This window comes from Macaca mulatta, chromosome 6, assembly GCF_049350105.2.
Source record: "Macaca mulatta isolate MMU2019108-1 chromosome 6, T2T-MMU8v2.0, whole genome shotgun sequence".
Taxonomy (NCBI): domain Eukaryota; kingdom Metazoa; phylum Chordata; class Mammalia; order Primates; family Cercopithecidae; genus Macaca; species Macaca mulatta.
Window position 1 is genome coordinate 115349661 of NC_133411.1, and position 19207 is coordinate 115368867.

The following is a 19207-nucleotide window of genomic DNA, read 5'->3' on the forward strand; positions in this document are numbered from 1 at the left end:
TTTGACTGGGCAGGAAACTGAAGCTCAGAAAAATGAACTGAACTCCTTAATATCTTATGACAAATAAGTCATAGAACAGTATAACAATTCTGGGTTGTTTATATTTATCTTAATGCAATAATATTCCATGCTGCCTTCAGCCTGTCTTAAAATCAATCAGGGAAGCCTGACTCAGGTAGTGGTTTGGTGAGTGGTAGTCTATTTCAGTGGTTCCCAAACTTGAATGCATATCAGAATACTCTGGAGGCCTTGCTAAAACAGGGCTGATCTCCACTCCCAGGATTCCTGAGTCAGTAAATCTGGAATGAATCTCAGTAATCTGCATTTCTAACAAGTTCCCAGGTAATGCTGGGATGCTGGCTTGGTGTCCACACTTGGAAAACTGCTAGTCTGTTGGACAGAATGACTTCAAATAAAGGAGCAGCAGATGCCAGAGAAATAATACAGAAGCTGGAGACTGACCACAGTCCACACCGCCAAGCTGAAGAGCAGCTTTCATAGACAGAGAACAACATATGCAGCTTCCATTTATTGGGTACTTACCGGAGGCAGGCATTGTATTAAAATCTCTACACAACTATCCTATTTAATGTTGCCTCTCTCTAGTATGAATTTGCTTATGTCTAATGAGATGTGAGAACCAGCTCAATGTTTTGCCACATTCTCCACATTTGCAGGGTTTCTCTCCAGTGTGAATTCTCTCATGATTAGTCAGGTCTGAGAAGCACTTAAAGTTTTTGCCACATTCTTCACATTTGTAAGGTCTCTTTTCCATATGAATTTTCTTGTGGTTAATCAGGGTTGAGGGGTGGGTGAAGGCTTTGCCACATTCTTCACTGATGTAGGGTTTCTCTACAGTATGAATTTTCTTATGTTTACTAAGGACTGAGAACCACTTAAAAGCTTTTCCATGTTCATTACATTCATAGAGTTTATCTCCAGTATGAATTATCTTATGTTTAGCAAGGTCTGAGAACCACCTACAGGCTTTGTTACATTCTTCACATTTTTAGGGTTTCTCTCCAGTATGAATTCTCTTATGAATAGTAAGGTCTGAGAAGCACTTAAAGGCTTTGCCACATTCTTCACATTTGTAGCGTCTGTCTCCAGTATGATTTCTCTAGTGCTTAAGAAGGGTTGAGGAACAGGTAAAAGTTTTGTCACATTTTTCACATTTGTAGGGTTTCTCTCCAGTATGAACTCTTATGTTTAGTAAGGTTTGAGAACTTTTTAAAGGCTTTGCCACGTTCTTCACATTTGTAGCATCTCTCTGCAGTATGAATTCTCTTTTGTCTAATAAAATCTGAGAACAACCTATAGTCTTTGCCATATTCTTCACATTTGTAGCATTTCTCTGCTAAAAAATTTATGTTCAGTGAAGACTGAGCACAACTTAAAAACTTTGCCACATTTATTACATTGACAGGTTTTTCTATGCATAGTTGACAAACATCAGTAAAGGCCATTATAACTGCTTTTCTGCCCCCTTGCACAGATGGATCCTTATATAAGCAATATTAAGCTGAGACTGCTGCAGAGTGGGGCTAGAGCCTAGTTACAAAAATAATTTTCACGTCAACTGCCAAGACCAATATTGATGAACACATGAGCCTTTCTGTCGAGAAACTATTGTGACTACTTTTGGACTCCTTGGTAACATTTGGTAGCAGGCTCAAGGCCAAACTAGACTCTAACCAAGCCCTTCTGGAAATGGGAGTGTTTCCAGGTTTGAATCCAGAAACACAGTTAATGAATCTATCACCTGGGTATGGGTCCTCACTCTCAAAATTACCCCCCTAGGTCTTGGACTCCATGAGGGATTCACAACCTGCAGCCTAAATACTAAAACTTCCACAAAGACTTTGGTCTGTGGAAGAATGCAGAATTATTGTTGTCGTGGAGTAATATAAGCAGTTGATCTCCTGTTCTGCCACCTTGCTAACATCATTTCAACAATGCCATTAAAAAAAAGATAAAAGCCATATAATTCTAGCCCTACAGCATTTGCTACTTTAATCAGATATTTTGAATAAAACTAATTAAATATTTGCCAGAAAATTTATTTCATATGGATTGAATGCACATAAGGAAATGTTTAAAGCAATTGTTTTAAGCATGAAAAATTGATATTTAGACAATTAATGCATCTATATGACAGACCTGGAGTAGTTACTGTGTGCTGCTAAGGTTTCTACCTCTAGATGCAAGAAAGGGTACCCTTGTGCTTTCTGTTTGTCTAGTTGTGGCAAGATTGAATGAGGAATATGGGGAATAAACATGGAAAGAGAATTTCTGCAACTCAGGAATAACCTTGGAAACAGTGAAGAGACTGTTTTACTCCAAAGGAGAACCCAAAATTTGAGTTTATGTGAGAAGTGTTAGAAGATGTCCCCTACCACCCACATCTGGTATATTATAACAAAACTAATTAAAAGCAAGCCAGGAAGGAAGGAAAAAAAGGAAGAAGGGAAGGAAGGAGGAATCAGGTGGGAGGGTTAGGGTTAGGGTTAGGAGGCAGAAAGGAAGAAAAGAAAAAGACTTCCAGTTTTAAGGTATTACATTAGAGATAATATGTCAATTACGGTATTATCAGACCATATACAATAGACAAAAATTGACCTAACATCAATATTTCTCCAATTTTAAATAATTTAAAAACTAGGAGTCATGCATATGCCATGAGTATCTAACTTAGTGTTTGCTTGAAGAAAGTATTCAATAAATGCTTTTCCTGCACCTAAATCTCCCTTTGTCTTTATCCATCCATCATATTATCCATTTTGAGGGTGTTTTCTTTTCTTTTCTTTTCTTTTTTTTTTTTTGACAGTAGAGATCTTAGTCATCTTTAAAGAAGAACACATCTATCTCCTTATCTTTGTTACTTACAGATAGACTACCTCTTGAACTCCTGACCTACTCACCAGATGTATTAAAATGTTAATATATATTCTCCACTAGTATTTTATTATCACTTTATCCATGATTATCTGTGGTCACCTCATCTTATTAAACATATTGGGTAGCATGATAGGAATCTTGGAATTTTTTTTTCCCTAAGCATACCATTTCTAACTACTTCAAAGGAGATACTTCATGGCTAGTGTTCAATGATATGCTTTTACTAGCCAATTCAAATCATTTTAAAAGGCAGGTTTTCTATGAAAACTTCACAAACTAGTTTTAATAAACTTACATAAGCCTGTTTTTCAAAATCATTAATATTTTATTAAGTTGATGGAATATCAGTTCTAGTTTATTAACATGCTCTCTGAGATCAACTAGTTATACTCACCTAGGTATTATAATTTACTTATTTAGTACTATATTAAATTTACTAAACCTTATAAAATGCTCTGAGCTTCTTAAAGAAGCCTTAACTACAAATTATATAGCTAAACCCCAGCAAATTATAATTACATTTGAAAGAAAATTTTAGCTTTGCATTAATCAAATATCCTTTATAAAGATTTTTTAAAAAAATAAAACCATTATAGAAAAGAGGAAACCAAAATCTCTCAAACACATGTGAAAAATATATCCACTCATTTAGTAATCCAAGAAATGCAAATTAAAACTCAATTAGATTTCATTTAAAAACTACCAGATTAACCTTGAAACAAATCAGAAACTGCCAATTGCAGGTGAAAATGTAGATAAAATATGCACAAACTAGTACATTTGAGGACATTAAGTAGAACATTTTAAGTTATTTATATTCTGTAATGCATCAATTCAATTTTATGTACATGTAATCCAGAATAGTATTTGTTCATGTGTACCAGAATACATGTACAGATGTATTCTTGGCAGTTTTTTTTTCTTTCAAATTAGTCTAAAACTGGTTATGTTCACCAAGCTTAGGATGAGTAAATTTCGTTATAGTCAAGCAACACAAAAATGTAGATTATAAAAACAAATAGTGGTATTCAAGAATATGAAATTACTTTACAATGTATAACACAAGAAGCAAGGTACAGAATTATGCATAGTATGGGTTAAAACCAAGCAAACCAAGGCAGTGTTTTGAAACGGTGAATGCATATTAAAATAAATAATATAAGCAAAATATTATCACAGAGATGAGAGTGATTATTTCTGCAGAAAGTAGTATTTGGTAGAGGGACACACAGAAGATTTAAGGGCACTAGAAATGTTCTCCTTTTTAAAAAGGTGACAGTTAAATGGATTTTTATCAATACTTAACTAAGCTACACATACATTTTATTTATTCTTGTGTGCCTATAATACTTCTCAGAATAGTAAAATTCAATCTAACTTGCATTTTACGTAACACAATATAGAACAAAAAAAGAAGTCAGGGGAGATTGAAATGAAATCAAAACAAATTAAGAATATAGAGAAAAAATTGGTTGGTTTGTTTTCCCGGGATCTCAATAAAGCATCTATTAGCTAAATATTCCTTGGCTTAGTTCAAATTTATAAAAGGCTTAACAAATGACTTCTATAATAAAGAGACAAGATACCTGAATAGCCACAGCACAGACAATTTAATTGGATTTCATTAAGATTGATTATATTGGCATATATAGTTATATAATGTGGCATATGATACTCAGACTATCAGGCTAGTAAATGACTTCAGTATTGACCGTGACTTTTGGAAATTAGGTGATTAGTGATTTAAAAGAAAATGGAAATAAAGTAAAAGAAACTGGAAGACAAGTAAAGGAGTACTTGGAAAATTTCTGTGCAGTCATTGTAAGATATTAATCTTTACCATTTTTTTCTATCACTTAGGTTATGTTCTAATTCTTTTAAATGAGTTTAGACATTGCACAGGTGTTCAAATACTCTTTTTTATACTATCCATAAAAGACTTTTAAAAATATTATTATTCCTGGAGCCCAAATTACTGGTACTCTTTTCTTTGTATTAGTTTTATAGGTATTGTTCCACAGATAATCAGTGTCTACCAACCAAACAAAGGCTTCCTTAGAAATCCATGAATGATTCATTCCTAAATGAAGAAACAATTTATCTTTAAAATACTATAAATAAAATTCAAAGTGACATTTAAGTCAATTTGTCTTTTATACTTGTTTAAGCCACTGCAATTTGTAAATTTCTTGTGGAATAACTATATCTAAAGGAAGAAGTCATTATACTGTAAACCTTTTGCAAAGCATCAATTGAGAAAAGGTGTGTCCTTCATGTAGCACATGTAATCCATTTCCTACATACACTTAGAGCAAATAACACATGTTAGTATACATAAGCTGTGGTAATTTTTTTTCTATAAGTTAAATTCATGCTAGCTCTCTTAATCAGAAAAATGTTCTATTACAACATGCACACACACACAGAGAAAGATATTATTCAACTGTATGGTGGAATGAATAATGCAAATAGTCTTATGTAAAAGACACTTATAAATGCCAAATAAAAGCATTATAAATATCCTCTTAATTGCCTGAATGAGCTCACAAGAGAGTAATAGAAATCTCCAGGGATCAAAAATGAAGAAGCTAAAAATTAAAATGGTTAGTTGAAAGTGAACTTGTGTCTAAACTGGGAATTTGAACTAACCTATGTATTCTAGAATTTTGATCTTGATGATTGCATGGATATAGAAATTGAGGGCTTAGTGGGGGTAGGGCGTGAGGATTCCATAAAGAAGTCAAAATCAGAACTGAAACTGAAATGCCAGAATAATGCCAGAAGAGGGATATCATAAGAAAAAAAGTATGCCTATTGTGAGCTCCAGATGGAGAATATCTACCCATGCAATTACAACCAAAGATCTGCTTTTTCATGAGTTTATTGCCTAAATTTATACTTTGAAGACACTTGGGATGTCAAGCAGGAACAAAGGCAACTTAGCAGTAAAATGATTATACAAAATTCCTACATATAAAGCATATCAAATATTGATACACAGTATAAAATAAGTTCAGACAAAAGTAAATATGCTACAACAAAGGAAAATGAGAAGCTTAGACACCCAGCATCTTTGGAAAATGGAATCTTTGGATATAGAATATAAAATATATGTCAAAAAATTTAGTGGAATAAAGATAAAAATAAAAATGTAAAAAGGAAGAAAAGATGAGAAACAAGCCCCCCAAAACAAATAGGCATATTATTTAAATTATCAAAAAGAACCTCTGGAAATTACAAACAGGATTATTCATATCATACATGCAATGGATAGATTAAATAGCTTAGGTAGAGATAATGGAAACATTAGTAAGCTCAAACATGCATCAGAAGAGATTACCTAGATTGGCACAGATAGAAGAAATTTGAAAATTTTGAAAAATGATATTAAAAATCATTGAATATAGGCAGATAAAAGAAAGAAATGGTATCCAAATAGGAAGAGAGAAAGTCAAAGTAACTCTGTTTGTAGATGACATAATTATATATCTAGAAAACCTCATAGTCTTGGGCCAAAAGCTCTATCAGCTGATAAAAAACTTCAGCAAAATTTCAGGATATAAAATCAGTGCACAAATCTCACTGACATTCCTCTACACCAACAACAGCCAAGCCAAGATCCAAACCAAAAAGGCAATCCCATTCACAATTACCACAAAAATTATAAACTACCTGGGAATACAGCTAACTATGGAGGTGAATGATCTCTGCAATGAGAATTACAAAACACTCCTCAAAGAAATCAGAGAAGACAGAAACAGATGGAAAACATCCCATGCTCATTGATAGGAAGAATCCATATCATTAAAATGGTCATACTGCCCAAAGCAACGTACAGATTCAGTGCTATTTCTATAAAATTAACAATGCCATTTTTCACAGAACTATGAAAAAACACTATTTAAAAACTCATACGGAATCAAAAAAAGAAAAAAGAGTCCGAATAGCCAAGGCAATCCTAAGGAAAAAAACAAAACAAAACAGGGAGGCATTACATTACCTGACTTCAACTTATCCTACAGGGCTACAGTAATGAAAACAGCATGATACTAGCACAAAAACAGGCACCCAGACCAATGAAACAGAACAGAGAGCCCAGAAATAAGGCCACACACCTGCCACCATCTGGTCTTTCACAAAACTGACAAAAGCAATGGGGAAAAGACTCCCTATTCAATAAATGGTGCTGGTATAACTCACTAGTCATATACAGAAAATTGAAGATGGACCTCTTCCTTACATCATACACAAAAATAAATTGAAGGTGGATTTAAAACTTAAATATAAATCCCAAAACTATAAAAATCCTGGAAGACAACCTAGGCAATACCGTCCTGGACATAGAAATGGGCAAAGATTTTATGACAAGACCCCAAAAGCAAGCATAACAAAAGCAAAAGTTGACAAATGGGATCTAATTAAACTTAAAAGCCTCTGCGTTTCAAAAGAAACTATCAACACAGTAAACAGAAAACCTGCAGAATGAGAGAAAATTTTTGCAAACTTTGCATCTGACAAAGGTCTAATATCCAGCATCTGTAAGAAATTTACAAGGAAAAAAACATTAAAGTGTGAGCAAAGGACATGAACAGACACTTTTCAAAAGAAGACACACATGCAGCCAATAAGCAAATGAAAAAAAAGCTGAATGTCACTGATCATTAGAGAAATACGAATCAAAACCACAATGAGATATCATCTCACACCAGTTTGAAAGGCTATTCTTTAAAAGTTAAAAAATAACAGATGCTGGTGAGGTTGTAGAGAAAAGGGAACACTTAATTCACTGTTGGTAGGAGTGTAAATTAGCCTAACCATTGTGGAAAGCAGTATGGCGATTCCTCAAAGAGCTAAAAGCAGAACTCCATTCAACCCAGCAATCCCATTACTGGGTATTTACCCAGAGAAATACAAACCATTCTACCATAAAGACACATGCACAGGTATGTTTACTGCAACACTATTCACAATAGCAAAAACATGGAATTGACCGACATGTCCATCAATGGGAGACTGGATAAAAAAATGTGGTACCTATACACTATGAAATACAATGCATCCGTAAAGAAGAATGAGATCATGTTTTTTGCAGAAATATGGATGGAGTTGGAGCTTTTATCCTTAGCAAACTAATGCAGGAACAGAAAACCAAATACTGCATATTCTCACTTGTAAGTGGGAGCTAAATGATGAGAACTTAAGAACACAAAGAAAGAAACAACAGACACTGGTATCTATTTCAGGGTGGAAGGTGGGAGGAGGGAGAGGAGCAGAAAAGATAACTATTGGGTACTGGAATTAATACCTGAGTGATGAAGTAATCTATACAAGAAACACCTGTGACACAAGTTTACTTATATAACAAACCTTCACATGTACCTCAAACCTAAAAGTTTTTTTTAAGAATACTAACAGTAGTTTCAGAAAAATAGACAAAAAAATGAACAGAGTATTTAAAGAGAGTAATAATTTTCTAGAACTGGTAGAAGATAATGATATATAATATATAAAAAAGTACAATGAATACCTGACAAACATTTATATGAATGGAAATAAAACTTCAAAGAAGTACCAAAGACAAAAACAAGATTTTAAATTAGCCATAACAGAAAGGTAGTTACGCAGAAATGTGTGATGATTAGATTGGCAGAAGACTATCAATAACAAAAATAGACAATAACAAGAACAGCGGAAAAAACTCTTAAAAATGCAGAGAAACTACAACTGCCCATTCAGAATTTTATACACATTTAATATTCTTTTAAGAATAAAATGTTAAATGGTAGTAATTTAGACACTGATTGAAAGTTAATTAACCCTTACTAAATAAAGGTTCAAAGTATTTGCTTCATAAGAAATGTAAACTAAAATAAAAGAAGAATCAAAATATGAAATGGAATGGTGAGGAAAGGTATTGGTAAATATGAATTCAATCTAAAAATAATATAGAATGTAAACAATATCCAAAAATGTTGGGAATGGTATGTAATATGTAAGTAAAATATTAGACAAAACATGCAAGAAAGAAACAGTTCTTAGAAATTCCACTGTTCAGGCTGGGCATGGTGGCTTATGCCTGTAATCCCAGCAGTTTGGGAGGCCGAGGTGGGCGGATCATTTGAGGTCAGGAGTTCGAGCCCAGCCTGGCCAATATAGTGAAACCTCATCTCTGCTAAAAGTACAAAAATTAGCTGGGTGTGATGGTGCACACCTGTAATCCCAGCTACGCGGGAGGCTGAGGCAGGAGAATCGCTTGAACCCTGGAGGCAGAGGTTGCAGTGAGCCGAGATCCTGCCACTGCACTCCAGCCTGGGTGACGGAGTGAGTCTCCATCTCAAAAAAAAAAAAAAAAAAAAAAAAAAAAAATTCCCATGTCCGAGGGCCTCCCATACTTTTTGAGATTAATAGAACTACTGGTGAATTTAGATGTATAGATAGATACACACATAAACACGCACACATATATAAAATGTAAGTGTGTTAAGCATAAATACCTACAATTTAAAAAAATTTGATTACATAGTTTAAATACCATTAGAAGAGAGAAAAAAGAATACAAAAACATCAAACCCAAAGAAGGCAGTAAAGAATATTAAGAACATATTAAGAACAAAACAGGGTCACAGGATGCTACAAAATATAGTTCTTTTTTCCTTTCCCCCCCTTTTTTTTTTCTTTTGGTTGGAGACAGGGTCTCACTTTGTTGCCCAGGCTAGAGTGCATGGTGCCATCTCAGCTCACTACTATCTCTCCCTCTGGCTCAAGGGATCCTTCCACCTCAGCTTCCCAAGTAGATGGGACCACAGAAGTGTGCCACCACAACCAGCTAATTTTTAGTATATTTGTAGAGAGAGGGATTCTCCATTTTGCCCTGGATGGTCTTGAACTCTTGAGCTCAAGAGATTCACCTGCCTCAGCCTCCCAAAATGCTGGGATTACAGGTATGAGCCACTGTGCTTAGCCCAAAATAAAGTTTTGATAATACATTAAAAGGATTCATAATTGTGATAAATGCAAATAGTTTACAGTTGCTAGTTAAAAGGCAAAAATCATAGAATTAAAAAGAAACCAGCATTTTGCTATTTGTAAACATAAACCATAATGGCAAAGACTGACTGAAACTAAATAGACAAAATTGTGCTAATTAAATCTTGATGAAGACAAGTGATATAGCCAGATTAAAACTAGACACAGTGTAATTTTAGGTAGAATCATCACATTATAATAACATACACAATTTGGGGCACTCGTTATAAATGTTATTAGCATATGATCTTTGAATCTCTTGATTTTTTTTATATATGTAACTAATGTAGTTCCAAAACACGTAAAGAAAAAATAGACATAATTCAATAAGATATTGATAAATTAGGCATCAAGCTCACTAGTATCAAATAAATAAATAAAATTGGCCACATACTAAAAATTAAAACAAGACTCAGGGATTATGAAGGACTTGTTTAACAGACCACATTTTGCTATCAAAATTCCATTAAGTTAAAAATGTATAACAAGATGACTGGGAAAAATATTTTCAAAAGCAAACATGAAAAGTAGTAGAATAACTTGTGGTTCAAAGTAAAATAGTGTAATTGGAGAATTCACCACATGATTTTAATTTTTATAAAACAAAAGAAACTGTTAGCAAATTAGGAATAGATGTGAGTTTTCCAAATTTAATTGCATGTATCTTCCAAAAATCCATCAACAAACAGTCACGAACTGATTAAAGTGTTCTTTTAAAAACAGGAGTGAAAAGACATGGTTGTATGTTTTCATTACTGTTTTTCAATATTTTATTTGAGGACATATCTAGTGCAAAAGGACAAGAAAAAGGAATAAAAATAATAAATAGAAAAGAAACCTCTAATTATTTACAGATATTTTTAGAAAATAATTAGACTATAGACAAATTGTTGGAATCCATTAGGTCAATGTGTAACAAACTGTATCATTGTTATGCAAATAAATTATTGGTCAATCAACCAGAAGCAAAAACAGAGGCAATATAATAGAAGAAAAATAGCATTTAGAAAAGAAGTGGCAATATTAAATTTTTATGAATATCTGAATTACATATGCAAGATACTTTTGAAGAACAATATAAAATTTTATGGATGGGCATCACAGAAAACCAAGAGGAAGAAAGAAGCAGGAGAAAGAGAGGTTTTCTATGTCATGAATGTAAACACCCTAAATCTTGTTTTAGGAAAGATTTTTAAAACCACACTCCTAAGTAAAAAGAAGGAGAATAAAACCTGATAAATATGACCATGTTTCTGTGTTTCTATAAATAGCAAACAAAGAAGAAAAAATTACCAAGAAACTATGAGAAGGTATTTGCACAAACATAAAAACATAAAAACTTTTGGTGTTCGTGTATTAATAGGTAAGTATCCCAAATATAACAAGTGATGTATTCAATAAAGACAGATGTACTTCCTCTACAACATAGCAATTCTTTTCCTAGGTATATGCCCAAAAGAAAGATCTGCTTATGTGCGGAAGTAGACATGCATAGCAATATTATAGCAACATTGTTTACAAGACTGAAAGAAATGGGAGAAAACCAAAATGTCCAATGCCAGAAAAAGTTTTGATGGAAATGTGATGTAATAGTATAATGAAATAGTAATAATTAATAAAAATTATGAAGTTAGCTATCAACAAAGATGAATGCAATCAAGTTATTAACAGAAATAACAAATTGTTCAAAACAATTATTATAATTATTTTGTACCTCTTTTACAATCTTATTTTAAAACCTATAATACAAAATTATAAATGTTTATAGATACATACATGTGTTTTAAAAATTTTAAAATATGTATGGAAATGATAGATCTAATGATAATTTCCTTTGTGCAGGGAAGAATGAAGAGGAAAGGAAATGAGATAGGGTGTACTAAAAGACTTTCAGTATTTTAGGTGCTGTATATCTTAAGCTAGTTGGTGGAAGGTGAATGTGTATAATTTTTGTATACTCTGGCATTTCTTGAAAAATTAGTCATATAAAATAGAATGTTTTTTAACTTAAAAATCATTAATGTCAACTTAGGGAGAAAATGATTTTTTAAAAAATCAGAAATGACAGTATTTATTTACATTATAATAAAATTCTATGATGTATCTAATAATAGAATGAAGAGATTTACATCTGCCTCTGTAGTCTCTTTGCTGTCAAATTGTAGTGATGACAGAAACTGAATATTGCCTGATATCTGAACCATAATGAGCATGATTTTGAGTTTAAAAAGGTAACACTCTGGGTTTTTAAATATAAAATTATTGGTGATTATAATGCTTTTCAAATCAATATTAAAGTTAAATAGGAATATTTATTTAGAAACAACATATTTCCAACTAAGTGTTTACTCTTAACTCTAGACTTGTCCAATATTCAATTTAATAAAGTATATCCACTACTTATGAATGATGTATCTGAGATCATCTTTAACCATTGTCTGCTTTATAATATATGTTCCCCCATGGGTATTATCTCTGTGCAACTCTTTTGATTTATGGAGAAAATAGAATATTATACACTGTTGTTTTCAGAAAAGCTAAATCTAGCATAGAGCAAATGATTTAGCAGAAAATATTACTACCACTAAAAATAAGTATACCTGCCTAAAGTATTTTTTATTATTTGCCCAAGTTGTCATTTTTAATCTCTTGCAGTACCACCACCACCCCAACAATCCTCTCCAACCGTACACACACACACACACACACTCCAGACTTGACACTTTCCTGCAGTCTGTATCCCATGTTCTACATTACCCATCCATAATTTCCTTTTCTACAAGAATGGATAACCAATTCTCAAGTCCATCATCTCACTATGTACAAGGACCACCTTCTCCACTAATTCTAAATCTCAATTGCAATGATTACTTTATTTGCTATCCTTACTAGATCTTTTATAATCTTATTGGGAACTTAAGACCAACAAATGATTTTTTTATTCTTTTCTCTTCACACCCAAATTTTTAGAATAAGTTATATATATATATATATATATATATATATATATATATATATATATATCTCCCATTTATTCTCTTTAATTCTATAACCACCCTCCTATCAAACCTAAATCCCAACACTTTACTGGAAACGTTCTCATAAATCAATCAACATCGTGTCACCAAATCCAATGAATGTTTTTCATTCTATGTATTCCTAGAATTATCAAAATTAATTATTAAACATAAACAACCTTATATAAATGCATAGCCCAGTGACAATTTTAATGGCACAATACATTTTTGTATATCACTTTTTCTCAGAATGCTATATCCTTATTTTGTCCACTAAATCACAACTTTCATGGTCATCTCTTTTATACTGTTTTTCCAGGAATTGGGTTGGTGTCAAAATAATTGTCATTTTTGCCATTGAATATAATAGCAAAAACCACAATTATTTTGGCACCAACCTAACATATAATGACTTCTACAATTTGAGTAAATATTGGCTGCTATGTTTACCATTCGTTGAGTTTTTTTGATTTCTGTGATACTGCAATTTCCTGATTTTCCTCCTATTCCAATGGGTCATCCTCCTCTGTCTCCCTATAGACTCTTCCTCCTGTACTGGATCATTAATGGTCATAAAAGATAGAATTCCTTAGAGCTTTACCCCAAATTATCTTTTTCCCTTAGGCTAATCTTTCTACTTAGATTATATTATTTGCCCTAATAACTTCAGTTATGAACAAAATGCTATGAACATCAACATTTTAATGTCTAATCTGAACTTTCCTTCTGAGGCATCTCCATTTTGATGGCTTAGACGAATATTTACTTATTTTTAAAAGGCTTGTATCTACCTCCAAACCCCTTCCTTCTCTACAAATCTGGTCAAAGTATAATTGGGTAGAACTTCAAAAGAATGTTAGCTACATGCCTTTAAAAGGCTTAACGTATTTATAATTTTTGAATGACACATTTCCAATAATTTTAAAATGTAAGAAAATTTCAAATAATTCTTAAAGCAATAATCATATATAGATACATTGTAAAAAGTTACCTAGTATAGTTTATGAAAACTTGGAACATCCTAGTTCTCATTATTATGTATTTGGCACACACAGACTGGAAAATAATAAAAAAATTAGACATATAGAAAAAATATGCTAAAGTGTACAACGTGCATTGTTAACTGAAAAAGCAGTGTTCAAATGAGTTTACGTTAATTATAAGAACAGTGAAATTTTCTGTACATACAAAGTGATATATAAATATAGCAGTGAAGAGAGAAATATGGTGATAGACAAAAGTAGATGATAGATACAAATCTGATTTGTTTTAACAACTGTTTCTACATTTATGCATTGTACTCCTTACACCACTGTAGTCATTATACATTAGGTACTCCTTACACAGCTATAGTTTTTTTTTTTTTTTTCAATGAACACAGGAAAATCAGTCATTTACTTTTAATATAAAGCTATTTTGTTTGGGCAAAAGAATGTTACCCCTCAACTGAATACTCAATTTATAAAATGCATCAAGAAGTTAATGAGTTTTTACTTTGTGAAATATTTTTCTAATTTCTCTGTGGTTTAAAAGACAAATAAGAGAGGATCCTTTTCCTTTCCCTCTTGAACCAACACTGAAGAAGCAGTTTGTTTCTTTTACACATGAATGTAGATCTGATGCCAAAAACTTTTGATTATTAATATGAATCAAATGTACCCTCAACAGTCAAAGGAACACTGCATTGTGAATATCAAAATAAAATAGTACTTTATTATATGCAGGCAATTATGAAATTGAAGATGACAACTCATTTATGTGTATGTGTCTGTAATATTTTTTGAGAAAAATCATTGCTTACTTTGTTAGAATCATTTTGACCGCTACCATATACAGTCTATATATGAAATTTTCTAAATTGGATTACTCATACTGACATATTGATATGTTTTAAAAATATTTTCTCATCCTTTGCCCTCTATTAATTTAATGAGATTTTCTAGTCTTCTGAAATTAACTAGTTGAGTATAATTTTAAATAATTCATTTCAAATTTACTCACAAAAGTCATAATTGTGACATTAACAGAGATGATCATAATAAAGGTGCTATGTTTTTGGGGGAATTTTCTTTTTTTTTTTTTTCTGTCTTTCTTGAAAGATGACCAACTTCAGAAAAAAAGAATCAGGTACAGCTACCATAATCGCATGTATCCAGACATTCACAGTATGTTTACTCATGCTCCTTTCTATAGGCTCATTCAGACTAGCATTACTTGAAGCAAAAATCTGTATTCTGCATTGAAAGTCAGTGATAGGGAACTAATGTCAAATTTGGTCTAAATTTCTCTTTTCTCTATCTCTTTGATTTCTCCTCTTACTGCATATATGACATGATTGAATGTTTTTCTTGATTTTGAATTAGCTTATGGGGATCTCCTCTTGCTTGTGTCATTCAATAATAAATGATAAAAATATTCACCTACCTAGCACAAGAAGGACAAGCTTTACCCACAACAGTCACTGTTTATTGCTACTTGTGTTAAAATCCGATCTCTGAGCGCATCAGCGCTGTTATCATTCCTACTAATTATCTTATGTTGAATGCATTTTTAATGATTCCAGACTTTTCTTCTAAGCAGATGTTCCTTGAATAGTTTCACTTACTTTTTTCTAGTATTAGACTGCTTAAATAAGTTGGCACCAATTTGTTAGGTTATAAAACTGGGTACTTTGCTGGAACCAATTTTATATTAGCATAAAACTTCAGCATACTCAGCCCTGAGTGTTTCCCCATGGAAAGGAAGTAGCCTTTCTTACCATTTTATTGCTTCATTCATCAGCGTTTTATTTGGAAACTGAAGTTTCTTTCCGTGAGTGTCTTTTTCTATGCTAATAAGCTACAAGCCAGTGTTGCCCAAGAATTGTGTAGCCCTTCAGGGTTAATTTCAGAAGCAAAGTAATTCAATTCCCCAGCAATTCCCTGGAAAAGATAAGTACAGGACAGGATTAGTGCAGACATAAAAGCAAGCTTTGAATATTCCTTCTGAGGTAGCTACTCACATATTTATCTCTACCCTTAAACCTTAATTACAAAGAATGTTAGAAATAATGGCAATATCATCATTTATACTTGTTGCTAGAGTCACAGTATATACGCTGTAAAAGCTCTGTTGCGAGGTAACCCAAGTTGGTTCTTTACCTCAGAGGTGAGATAATTGTCTACCTACTCAAACTAATTATTGACCATTATATAATTTACACTTTAAAAGAAAATACAAAGTCTCACAATAGTCCACAATATTGATGAAAAATGCACCTATTTTCACCATTAACACCGTATCAAGTTTTTATGATTAAATTTAATATTATCTCCATCTCTTCCATATTTTCCTCTCTTTCATAATAACTAAAGTGGGATTATTAAGGTAAAAGAAATATTATACTCCTTGTAAATTTTATGAAATAAAGAGAGGGCCATTTGCCCTTTGATCTGTGGTCTCTCACATAGTGCCACCGTATTGTAGATACATCACATATACAGGCCAAACACTAGAAATAGTTTACTTCTATGTCACCTTTTACTATTACTACTTAAAATAAATGTGAAAATTTCATTAAGTAAGCTATATTTTCTTTTTACTGTGAAATAGTCCTATTTGTGTGTGTGTGTGTGTGCGTGTGTATGTATGTGTTGAAATTTTCCTTTCAGACATGAAGCATTATTTTTCAGATGACAGAAAAAAAAGTCAAAACCTCCAAACAAGGCACAAACTCCCTTTATGTCAGATTAAGATATCCATGAGAATATAGTTCTATTTAATACAATATTATAATAGTAAACTACACTTTAAGAAAATAATACATTATCACCTTTGACTTTAATGAGTCTAAAATGTGATGTTTGTTTAGGTATTAACTGTGCCTCACTTCCAATATTCTAAAATTAACAGTGAATGTTCAATACAAATATGGCATAAAACAGATGTACCACCTCCCCTGGTCATCCTTCAGTGATCTCATCATTTGGTTTTCAAAACAATGATACCATAATATACACGTTTGATACAAGTGCCATCACAGATGTGGCATCACAAATCTGCCATGAGGACACTACCTACTTTTTTCTTCTATTCTTTAATACTGTCATATTATTCAAATAATTAAATCACATAAGATCATATCTGCTTACAAATGAAGAGCATCTTCCTAACCCTCTCATATCATTTAAGTTAGATGTCTTATGTCTTTTAATTAAGCTGTAGGCTATTAGTCAATTGGGCTTTTATCCAAAATTGGTAAGGGGAAACTTTTTTTAGAACCCTAATATTTTTAAAGTTTTACTACAGAGAATAAAAATACACAAAAGTAGGGAGAATAATGAAGCCCATGTACCCATAATCTAGTAAATTATTTTCTAATTGCTGCTGTAAAAAAATTACTATAAACTTTGTGAGTTCGAACAACACAAATTTATTGGTCTCACTGGGCTAAAATTATAATGACAGCTACATTCCCATTGTGGATGCTCTAGAGGAGAGTCTGTTTTCTTGTCTTCCCAGCTGCTAGAGGCTCTCTGTATATTCTTTGGCTTACTGTGCTGTTTCTCAAACTGCAAAGCCAGCAAATGTCAGACCAAGTCCTCTTCCTGCTGCCATCTCCCTGGTGTTCTCCCTTCTGCCTTGGTCATCCACATAAAAAAGACCCTTATGATTACACTAGTCCTACAGAAGTCATCCAGGATAACCTCCCCCATTTCAAGGTCAGTTGATCAGTTAATTTTTATCTGGAACCTTAATTCACCCTTGCCATATAACAAAATATGTTTACCTTTTTCTGACATTAGGGCTTGGACATCTTTGGCAGGGGAAAGAGGGTCAGTTTTCTGCCTTCTATACCTGTTATAATTACCAGCATTTTGAAATACTGTTTCATCTCTCCCTCTTATCCAAATCACAGACTTTTTTGTTTGTTTACTAGTTTTTTTTTTTAATTTATTTATTATTATTATACTTTAAGTTGTAGGGTACATGTGCATAACATGCAGGTTTGTTACATATGTACACTTGTGCCATGTTGGTGTGCTGCACCCATCAACTCGTCATTTACATCAGGTATAACTCCCAATGCAATCCCTCCCCCCTCCCCCCTCCCCATGATAGGCCCCTGTGTGTGATGTTCCCCTTCCTGAGTCCAAGTGATCTCATTGTTCAGTTCCCACCTATGAGTGAGAACATGCGGTGTTTGGTTTTCTGATCTTGTGATAGTTTGCTAAGAATGATGGTTTCCAGCTGCATCCATGTCCCTACAAAGGACACAAACTCATCCTTTTTGATGGCTGCATAGTATTCCATGGTGTATATGTGCCACATTTTCTTAATCCAATCTGTCACTGATGGACATTTGGGTTGATTCCAAGTCTTTGCTATTGTGAATAGTGCTGCAATAAACATACGTGTGCATGTGTCTTTATAGCAGCATAATTTATAATCCTTTGGGTATATACCGAGTAATGGGATGGCTGGGTCATATGGTACATCTAGTTCTAGATCCTTGAGGAATCGCCATACTGTTTTCCATAATGGTTGAACTAGTTTACAATCCCACCAACAGTGTCAAAGTGTTCCTATTTCTCCACATCCTCTCCAGCACCTGTTGTTTCCTGACTTTTTAATGATCGCCATTCTAACTGGTGTGAGATGGTATCTCATTGTGGTTTTGATTTGCATTTCTCTGATGGCCAGTGATGATGAGCATTTTTTCATGTGTCTGTTGGCTGTATGAATGTCTTCTTTTGAGAAATGTCTGTTCATATCCTTTGCCCACTTTTGGATGGGGTTGTTTGTTTTTTTCTTGTAAATTTGTTTGAGTTCTTTGTAGGTTCTGGATATTAGCCCTTTGTCAGATGAGTAGATTGCAAAAATTTTCTCCCATTCTGTAGGTTGCCTGTTCACTCTGATGGTAGTTTCTTTTGCTGTGCAGAAGCTCTTTAGTTTAATGAGATCCCATTTGTCAATTTTGGCTTTTGCTGCCGTTGCTTTTGGTGTTTTAGACATGAAGTCTTTGCCCATGCCTATGTCCTGAATGGTACTACCTAGGTTTTCCTCTAGGATTTTTATGGTATTAGGTCTAACATTTAAGTCTCTAATCCATCTTGAATTAATTTTCGTATAGGGAGTAAGGAAAAGATCCAGTTTCAGCTTTCTACTTATGGCTAGCCAATTTTCCCAGCACCATTTATTAAATAGGGAATCCTTTCCCCATTTCTTGTTTCTCTCAGGTTTGTCAAAGATCAGATGGCTGTAGATGTGTGGTATTATTTCTGAGG

The 19207-nt window shown here is 33.0% G+C and overlaps 1 pseudogene; it reads right to left on the minus strand.

The window, feature by feature from the left end:
• Positions 1-586: 586 nt before the first annotated feature.
• LOC100429832 (uncharacterized) overlaps positions 587-19207 on the minus strand; it is a 41559-nt pseudogene continuing 22938 nt past the window's right edge.